The 10,619-nt window shown below is 38.4% G+C and overlaps 1 protein-coding gene across 37 annotated transcripts in view; it reads left to right on the top strand.

Annotated features, from left to right (window-relative positions):
• The first annotated feature begins 627 nt into the window (after positions 1-627).
• Positions 628-10,619, top strand: part of LOC140859648 (uncharacterized) — a 53,580-nt gene continuing 43,588 nt past the window's right edge. For 9 of the 37 annotated variants that reach the window (XR_012143242.1, XR_012143239.1, XR_012143241.1 and 6 more), the window contains exons 1-3: positions 631-1,505; positions 1,589-2,183; positions 2,279-2,690. The gene's annotated coding sequence lies outside the window, so the exon portion shown is untranslated. Of the gene's footprint in view, positions 1,506-1,569; positions 2,184-2,278; positions 2,691-5,042; positions 5,110-10,619 lie in introns of all 37 variants that reach the window. The other 28 variants (XR_012143226.1, XR_012143229.1, XR_012143221.1 and 25 more) reach the window with 15 other exon arrangements.

Below are 10,619 nucleotides of genomic sequence, written 5' to 3'. Positions count from 1 at the left end.
GGCAGAAGTGACAATCAGAAAGAGATGTCGGTTCGAACTAGATATCGATCGGATAGGATATGTGATGCTTCATATATCTATCAACCAAATCGATCTTATTTATTAAATATATGATTCAAATCTAATTATGTTATTAAAGAAGTTACGTGACCCGATCTATATTGGAGAATCAAGTTAAATAAATAGGGGTGGTGGGGCTTTGGTGACGACTATCATGATAGTGAAGAGATGGTGGTGGTATTGATAATAAAAAAAAATTATTTTAAAAATATTAAAAATAGAGATATATTTTTTTATTTTTGATAAAAAAATATTTTTGAAAAATAATTTATATATACAAATAATAACAGGACTTGATTGCGTTTTTACTGTTTTACTTTCCGTAAGATAATTTTAGATGGTAATGGGTACGGGCCGAGGAGTGGGAGGGAAAAATGTGTGCTGCGAGCAGGGACCATGTTCATTCTCTCTAGGCCGCACACAGTCCAGTCCCGTCGAGATGAAAACACCGCACCGACGGCATGGGTCCCACTGGAAGTCAACCATCGGGTGCCACGTGGTCTGACGGTCAAATCAGAGGGTGCCTTTAAGCCAGGCGTCGGCAATTCCAGCGCTACGCTAGACCTCCTCGCAGCGCCATCCAATCTCCGGTCGACAAGGCCCCGCCGTTCTCCAGTCAGAAAAAGACAAGGCCCGGCCATCCCCAAAATGTCCTCCCCCACTTATCAAATACCGTCTCCTGTATTCCATTTATTCCCCTCCATAACCCTAATTAGAGGGAGAGGAGATCATTAAACGGGGAGCCTTCCAGATAAAAGGGTGGGAGATGGAGAGGTAGAGCGATCGATAGTTGCTTCTGGGCTTCTGCCTTGTTCTGCGACGTTGTCTCCTCCGCTCTACCCCACTCTACGTGATAGCCAGGAGCCGGGAAAGAGAGAGAGAGAGGAGGGAGTGGGGAGCTCAGATCTGACGACCTCTCTCTGGACTGAGCTTGAGTGGGGGAGAGGCAAGCTTTGAAAGGTTTGAGATTTATTGATGGTAGAGATTTTGGAAGAAATGAAAAAGATTGGTGGTATATCTTCTCTGACTTTGGCTGGTTTGCTTTCTTGGGCTGACAGAAGAGAGTGAGCACACGCCGGCGATGGCAGCATGATAGGGATGCTGTTCCCGTTGCGTGCTCACTTCTCTTTCTGTCAGCTTCCCATGCCGCCTTCGCTCTTCTAGCCTTCTCTTTCTTTCTATTTATTTGTTAAAAAAAAAAAAAAAAAAAAAACGATTGCAGTTGTTATCGACGATTTTTTTTTTTGTGTTCTAAAAATCGATGAGATTGTTGAAGAGACGGCCACGCGCAGTGGCAGGGCCTTATCTCCTCCATATCTCGGGTCTATCATCGCCTTTATTGTTTGCTGCTTTTATTTGACTTTTTCTCCTTCTCTCGCTCCGGCTGGCATCCGGGACTTGCCTTCTGGCCGGAAGAGGGAGGGTTTTCCGAGGAGGAAGATGATGTAAGTCTGTACAATATCCCCCACAATGGATTTTACTTCAGTTGTATTTATTTTTGATAGTTAGATTTTTATTTTTACGGCAGAAAAATCTGGAAAATAAGGGAAGGAAATTGAGGCGGTGGAGCACGGAAGCGTGGCTTTTGAGAACGAGCCTGCACCTTTCTCTTTCCTCGTTGGGAGAGAGGCCCGGATCGAGGCGTGTGGGCTGGGAGGCGAGAGTGAACCTTTGCCCGATGCGGATTTAACGGAAGTCACTGTTGACTAGTCCTCCTTCCCAACCCCACGGCCCCCCCCCCCCTCCTCTCCCCCACCCCTAGCTTTCTTCTGTCCTCTTTTTTTTTTTTTTTCTTTTTCTTTTTTTTTAGGCGAGATTTCTTCTCCTACCTTCACCTTCTTGTTCTCTGGCCAGGACACGAGCCATGGTAAAGATTTCAGCAAGCTAGGAACCTTTTGCCGTTCTCTTCTCGAACGATTTTATAACTCGTAATCTCTAGTATTTTTTCTACTTTTCTTCTTGGTTCTTTTTTTTTCTAGGTTTTTTTGTTTTCCAAATCTGGCCACTACTTTTGCACTCAATGGGGAAGAGCCGCGTCTTGCTTTGTTGCAGGCTTGCGGGGGCCAAGATGGTGGGAAGTGGGGGCAGGAGAAGGACGAGTTTACAGTTACTAATAAAAGAAAGTAAGTGATCTTTCTTCGGTTTCTTCCCAGATCTGGGATTCGTCGGCTGTTTTCCCTCTCATTTGAACCTTTGTTTTTTTCCCGATTTGGCGCAGGTATTATTGCTTCGGTACCTTATTCCATGGAGCTGTCTGCTTTCTTTCTACTGGAAATCAAATGGTTGCACTTGCGTTTTCATCATTTTATGCGCCATTCTTTCTTCCCACATTTCCTCTCTCTCTTTCGCTTCCGGTGCTAAAAAAGGAAAAAAAAAAAGATATGAAAACAACTGTTACCGAAGAGCTTTTTTATGCCCGTTGTTGTTTGTTTCATGCCCCACAAAGTTTCTGCAAGCTGGCTCCATTTAGTGCCCACTCTTTTGTTGTCCGCTCTTTCTTTGTTTCTTTTTTTTTGGTTTGTTTTTGATTTACAGATGAAGGGAATGATTCAGTGGAAGACGTGGAAGGGAGGGGACCCTTTTGAAGGATGGTGGATGGTCCACTGATGGGGCCTCTGGGATCCGTGGAGGTAGGGGACCTTCTTCCCTCCTTTAACTTTCCATCCTGGTAGCTTAATTTCCTTCTGTTTCTCTCCCAAAAAAATGGTATTGAAAATTGTTTTATCATCTGCATCCACTCTCTTCTTACGAGGTTTTAAAAAATATGATGATTTGAAGAATTTTCTTGCATATGTGCGTGGGGATTGTGGTTAGAAGAGCATAATGATGCTGTTGTTGTAGAAGTTATAAAGGCAAGCTAGTGGTTAGATCGATGTAACAGGAGCTAAGTATCTCATGGAAGTTTGCACAGGGAGAGCCGTGGGGACCATACTAATAAATCTAGTGGGTGCGCGCCATTAGTCTCCATCTTTCTCAAAAGCAAAAAAAGTGATTGAAAATGAGATCTCTTCCTATTGATGCGGAGAAGTGTTACATCTTTGATGCTAAAAATGTGGCAGTAGTATGTCTGAATTTTGTTGGCAGACATGATTCATTCAGCTTGTTCAGCTTTGGTGTAAAGTTGATTTTGGAGTCTTTTAGCAGAAGTGAGAGAAAATAAACCACAAAAAAGTAATCTTTAACTTGTGCACTTAAGTTACACATCAGAAAACAAATCGAAAAATAAGTAATGCATAACTAATGCACTTAAGTAATACTTTTTTTCGGTACAGCACTTAAGTAATACTTGACTATAAAGTATTTGACAATGGAGTTGGTGATATATGGCATATGCTTTGAACTTCATGATTCTTTGGAAGATAGCGAGCTTTTTATTATGTCAACAGTGATCCAGATTTACATGGAAGGTTCTAAGCATTTATACATAGAACCCCAATTTGCTAATGAGAAGATCAATATCTAAATAAGTTCTATTTTTAAACAGATGAAATATTGACTGGTGCTGTAGGAAAGGTTTGGAGGAAATTGGGTTCAGTTGGATTGCATATTTATGATGTACATTTCATAAATAATGTGTTTAGTTGGTTTTAAGTGGGTTTTTCTGATGGTGATGCTGCCTTGCACCTTGGTTTTTAATGTTTGATCCAAGAATATTGGGATTCCATTGTGGGAAAAGGTAGCAAATTAGAGGCTTGTTTGTTGCTGCTATAATTAATCAATTTACCTTGCATGCGGGAGCAATGTATATGATACTGTAGACATATTTGGGGAATGATTAGCTTACAATGTAGGAGATCTCTTGCAAACAATTTTTCTAGTCTTTACAGGCAGCTTAAAATGTAGGGGTTATTTAGTTTCTTAGTTATGCTTTTGGATCCATTGATGGATTCTCTCCTGATATTCATTGTTCCTTTGCTATGTTGAATGACAAGTTGATGCACAACTGGTGGTCTTCGAAGTGTGCAGTGGTTCGAAAGCCCTAGGTTTCTGACTCCAAATTTTTCGCATCCTAGATTTCAATAATAAGCTATTTTGGATCTACTATTTATGCTTCAGTGAGATCTCGATCTCTCTTATGTGAAATAGGAAGGAGTTCCATTCACAACAGGATGGGTGATTGAGATGAAGAGATTTGGTGATATTGTGGGGAAGATATATATTCGATAAATGCCCAATGAAAACAAATATATTATTAATGCATCATCCCTTTCTTTTCTGGCAAAGAGCCATAGGATTCACATTAGGAGAACAGACGGAATCAACATTCTCCGTTTGTGAAAGCGTGGGTTGACGGTAGTTGACATGGAGTCCAACCCCTCCGGACCCCCTCTCCCCCCCACCCACCCTACACACAGACAACCAGAGAAAAAAAAAAAAAAGGAAAGATAGGCAACTCTTCTTCAAGTCTTTGTTCTCTTTGCTTATTTTTATATTTTTTTGCCAAAATTTGATTATCTCTTAATCAGTGCTGAGTGTTCTATAATGATTCACACTACATATGGTAAATATAGATTTTTTTTTATTGTTTCTTCTTCCGGATCTCTTCTCCAGCTCAACATATGTTATAAAAGCTGGTTCCCATCTTTTCTATTATAACATTCTATGCAATATATCCTGTGTCTCATCTTACCTTGCTTGCAGTATCTAAAAGATTTAGCTCCTTTGCACCTAAACATATTAACCATCAACCATTTATCTGATCTTGTTCTCCTTGCGGAACATTCTATATTTCGCTTGTGTGCAAGAGAAATTGGTTTCCCATGTATATCATGTAAAAATGACAAGGAATTTGGAGAATTGAAGATCCTTTAATTTTGCCACCTTGACATTTAAAATTATGGTTTTGGGATTGATGTGTCACCATTGATTGAACCTTTTTTTAGCCTATTTCTGTCTTGGAAACCTTATAAGCTTAACATGCTTTGCTTGCTGTACCAAGGAAAATTTTGAAAAATTGATATATTTGTGTGTGCGTGTGTGAGGATGGAAAGATGGGAATAAGGGACAAGAAGGATGCAAATAGAAACAAGGTCTTCAGCCATAAACCAGGTTACACTCTTCTCTTGTTTTTATTCACCTAGTGTCAAATAACAAATGACCCCATTCCTATATGGTAAGCCAATTATGTTTGACAAGCCGCAGTCTGATGTCAAAGCCTCCAATCTTGTACCGTTAATCTGATAGTCGGGATGCTTTCCAAAACCTTTGCAGACTTAAATAGTTAATTTTGTGTAACAAATGAAGCTACGACCTCTTTATTTTCAGTTTGTGAGGCATTTTATTTCACAATCCTTTTTCTCCATTGAGATATTGGGTTTTTGCAAACCTGATGCTACTTTGTTATTGCAATGTAGAAAATTTCTTTGGCCACATTCAGCACTAAAGAATTGAATTTGACTACAGTAGCATGCATAATGTGTGATCTTTTTTTAACCTTATCTGTGCTTGGTCAAGGGTTTTAACCTTGCATGTGACTACAGTACGAGCTCACATGTCACCACAGTACTACCAACAAAATGCACAGTGTCCCATGGTCAATATTTACTGGGAAGCGTTAGACGATCCCTGAATTTGAAGATGTCCGTGTCTTAGGATGTTACATCTTGTTAGGGGAGCTCTTCAATTACTAATTACTATGTTTCACTATGTCAAGAAATTTTGCTTATATGGACTCATCAAACCCATTGTAAATGAAATGTTAGCTCTTGAAGTGAATTAACCACAGCAGCATGCATTGTTTGTAACTGTTTGATCTTTTCTTCTGTTCTTGATTTAGGGAGAACTTTATTTTTTGCATATCACCACCGTATTTCCACATATGTACGGTGTTCCATGGTCTATCTCCCACTTGAATGTTGATCTAGCCCAGTGAGCATTAAAATACCTTGCAAGTTGAAGATGTCCACGTCCACACTTTGGTTATATATTGTCCAAGAGATCTCTTCGATTATTTGAAAAGCATATAAAATTGTGTCAAGAGATGTCTTCCTCAACTAATGATAAGACAAGGGAAGGTAGTTCATCTCTGCCTTGGCTTGAACCAAAAGTTTTAATGATTGAAGATGATTGGGCTGATAGCACAAATGACCAAGCATGGAACCAGGCAATCAGGGAACACAATTTGGTTTAGCCTAAAGGTTCACAACCGATACTACACAATCAGCCTACAAATCGATCATCAAGTATATCTGTTGGAGATCCTGTCATCAAAAGACCAAGCCTTAGCTCGAAAAATAGGACTTCAACCCTCTGTTTGACAGAATACATAAATGCCTTGATGGGTGGAAGTGGCAACATCTTTCCCAAGCTGGAAGATTGGTCTTGCTTCATTCGCTCTTGGCATCTACCTGCATCTGCTTTCTGTCAAACACTGTAGTCCCAATAATACTGCTAAATGTATCTCGAGAGAGTGTAAATATCCTTACAGGCACACGAAATGGGAACTAGGAAAATCCATCTATTGTCATGGGGAAAAGATCTGTAGAGGTAAAAGCAAAGGGGGGTGTTGCAGCAGCCAATTAAACTCCGCAGGGAAGCATTCATGGCCAAAGTAGTTGGCTCCCTAATCTTGAACAAAGATACAATCTGGTGCAAATAATTAGAATCCTAGCACAACTTCATTGGTTGAGATGCCTGGAACAAGGGAATCACCAGTCTGGAGAGCTATTTGCTCGTGTTAAATATTTAAAATAGCATGTCTGTTATCAAATAGGAAATGACAAAAGAATCAACGTCCTAAATGATTCATGGTTATCTTACATTCCCATTGATCAGAAGCTGATACCCATAAATGCTCAGCTATGTTGGGAGAATTGGATGGATTCCTAGCTACTGAACATTGATGGATCATGGAATCAGGAAATGATGAATCCACTATTTCCTAATGAGATTATCTTTTAGGTGATGTCCATCCCTCAATGAAAGTTTCAATGTGAAGACAAACTTGTTTGGTCTGCAATTGGATCAGTTCAACTAAAAGTTGGAGATGTTACACAATCGTTCAAATTGACGTGGAAGATGGTTGTTGTCACTAAAGTTAAAATATTTTGTTTGAAAGTAAATAAGGGTAGACTATCTCGAAAGAGGTCCTAAAAGATAGAAATTTACTTATGAGGATCCGTGTGGGTGTGTATTTAGTCCCACATCGATTATTTGCTAAGAAGATCTTAATTACTTATATAAGGCTAAGAAATCCAAATAATACCTTTAGATTAGTTTTTTTAGGTGAGATTCTGGGTTGTTATAAATGGTATCAGAGCTGATCCAACCCATAACTTATGTGAACTAAGGGATACTGCAGCATGGATTCATTGAGGCTAACCACGATCGATCATAGTACTTATGAATGGATGAATGGATTTGGATCTTTAACCTGACGAAGATGTTCCGACTTAAACATAGAAGTATGTGAGGACCTATGCGTGCATGTATTTCGTCCCATATCGATTATTCGTTGAAAAAATCTTGGATACTTATACAGGATCAAAAAATTCAAATAATATCTTCTAACTACTTTTTTGTGGACGATATCCTGGATTGTCACAAATAGTATCAAAATCAATCCGGCTCATAGCCTATGTGAACTAGGGGATATTGTAGCATGGATTCATAGGGGTTGATTTCAGGCGATTGTGGTGTTTATAAATGGAAGTATGAATTTAGATTCTTAACCTGACAAGAATGTTAGGACTTAAACAAGAGGAGTTTGTAAAGATTTGTGTGGGCGTGTATTTAATTCCACATTGATTATTCACTGGAAGGATCTTGAATACTTATATAAGATCGAGAAACTCAAATAATATCTTTTGGCTAGCATTTTTGGATAGTATCCTGGGTTATTACACTACTCTATCAGATTAGTGCAAGTTGTGACCTATGTGAAAATATTAAAGAAGATCTCAACTGTTGCTTGATATGCTGTCTTTTTCCAAACTAAGTTTGGAATTGAGAAGCTATAATCTCTCAGTTCCTGAGTTCAATTCGATGTATAATTTCATTAACATATATGCTTGTCCCATGTTATTATAGTGTGACAGAACTATCATTATTTACACTAGAAGGACTTTATACAATGCTAGGAATGATGGATTTTTTCCAAGAACCAAAGTAGGCCTCCTCAAATCTCTCATCTCGCACAATAGCTAGCAATAGAGTTTGATGAAATAGCGTTGAAGGAAGTTGGAACCAATGATATGCAATAGTGGGTCACAAACAGCCCAGTGAGCTTGTCATCTTAAAGTCATAGGATGGTTTTTTGGGTGCCTCCTCCCTATGATTTGCCGAAAGTCAACTTTGATGCTTCATGGAAGGAAGGTGAGGTAGGGACGTGATTCATTTTGAGGTATCATGCTCGTTATGTTTTAACAACTGTGAGATTTTAAGCTAATTCAATTCTTAAAGCAGTGGTCAGGGTAGCTTGGCAAGGGATTTTAATAGCTATCAACACCATAAATTTTTTGGAATATGGCTTGAAGGAGACTTAACAATGGTGATTCAGTAGATCAAGAAGCATTGCAAAGCCTCCTTGAGCATAAAAGCAAGACTTCACTTCCTCCTTTCTCACAATCTACAATGCACCACATGTTTGGAGTTTTCTCTACTTCCCATGTATTCAAGGAAACTAACCAACCTATTAATTTGTTGGTATGTCTGTGTCAATATTGACTTTTATTCTATGGCTTCTCTACCTCAACAACTTTGAACCCTTATGCTAGTTGATGCAACAAAAGTTTGCTTTATTGGATCACAATTAAGCATTTGTTTGTTTTTATTGGGGTCCTTATGACACCCTGATATACCTTTTCAAAAAAAGCCAATTGCAAATGTAGGCTGCCTTTGTTATTATTCTACTTCTTTAAAAATTGGAAATATGAAATCTATTTCCATTTTATTATTATATTTCTCACAATAAACTATGATTAGCATGCTCCTTCTTTCTCTCTCTCGATAATAGAACTGTAGAGCCCAAGATAGTGAAAGGCCATAGTGGAAGATGGAAGCATGGAATCATGCAAGCATCAAGAGGGTGAAGATTGGGGGAGGGGGGCAATTGGGGATAATGCGATAGGAGCTACTCAAATAGGAGTGCGCTCAACTGGATTGATGGATGTCGAGAATAGATGGCACCACTCTTGAGGGAACGAATGAATGAACGGGCGTCAAGAATGAACAAACAAATGTCGGGAACAAAAAAAGATGGATGACAACAGAAGATAGGTGCCAAGGATGAACAAATGGATGCCAAAAACAAATAGATAGATGCTGACAAAAAATAGACACCAAGAATGAACTAATGGATGGACGAACATCAGACCATAGGCTTGATGGTAGCTACTTAGTTATTTTATATCACTGCTCCACCGCCATTGTCTGATCGCAACCCTTTCTAGTGTCTCACTCATAGCATGGGCTTCTCCCCCTTCGGCCCCACATCTCAAGCTTTGGCAATCTCTGTTGGTGCTTAATCTCTCTTGCTTGCTCTTCCAACATATGTAGGCCTTCGAGTATTAGTTGAGGAGGAAGAGGTGGCATGATTAAGGAGGACAGTAGATGGAGGAAGGTACTTGAGAGGCAGGCAGTAGGAGAGATGAGCAGCATGGCGGCGGCCTCGAAGACATAAAAGAATTTTGGGTATCAAGATACTTATGATCATTTAAAGAAACTGATGATCATCAGAGATGAGAGAGGTGTGAAAACCCTCCTTTAAAGAAATGGAAGTGAAAAATTTTCCCTTCACTTTTTTTCAAAAATAACAAATATTATTTAAAAATAGAAAAGAAATAAAAACATGGCAGCCAAACATGTTTTCTGCATTGGATTCCATATTTGTATTTTTATAAAAAAGATAAATAGGAAAAGATGATATCAAACGAGGTTGTAATGTTCAGTTCTGATTGCCAAAAGAATTAGAGGCAAGTTAGATCATTAGGGACATTTTAGCATAAGATCCATTAAAGTATTGATGCTTTTGCTTCCATTTAACCTTTTCCTAATGAATTAATCCAGATTTATTAGGTTATAAAAAATATATTCTTTTATTTTCTTAAGCAATTATGAGTCCCAAAAAAGGTTTCAAATTTGAATATTGTTCATGTGGAAGTGTTCTTAAGAAATTAATTCATCCTTTATATAACTTTAGAGTCGTATCCAAATATAGTGACGTCATTTGTGAACACAAAAATGATGTGATTTGTCAAGGTTTTCTATAATCAAAACTGTGAGGCAAAAATAGAAACATTTTGGCTTCAATCTAAGCCAAGGTTGATTTTGATATTTAGTTGAAATTAACTTTGGTGGCCAATTCCATTATCTATATGGAAATTTATGAGTTTTGAGTGGATATTAAATATCATTAATTTATTTGTAAGTCAGCATTTCTTTCATGTTTACATTTTGATCTCATTCACTTTGGTATCCTTAAATTATATGATATCGAATTTAATGTGATATCAGAGGAATAACCTATAGTTTAACAGTCATATGTGTCGATGAAAGAAATATTTGACACTTTATCATACTGTATTGTCTCAGCACATCCATAAAAATTGGACATTCAAAGG

Source organism: Elaeis guineensis, chromosome 8 (assembly GCF_000442705.2).
Source record: "Elaeis guineensis isolate ETL-2024a chromosome 8, EG11, whole genome shotgun sequence".
In the NCBI taxonomy this organism is placed as follows: Eukaryota; Viridiplantae; Streptophyta; class Magnoliopsida; order Arecales; family Arecaceae; genus Elaeis; species Elaeis guineensis.
Note: the sequence above shows the minus strand (reverse complement) of the source record. Positions and strands in the feature narration are given on the sequence as shown.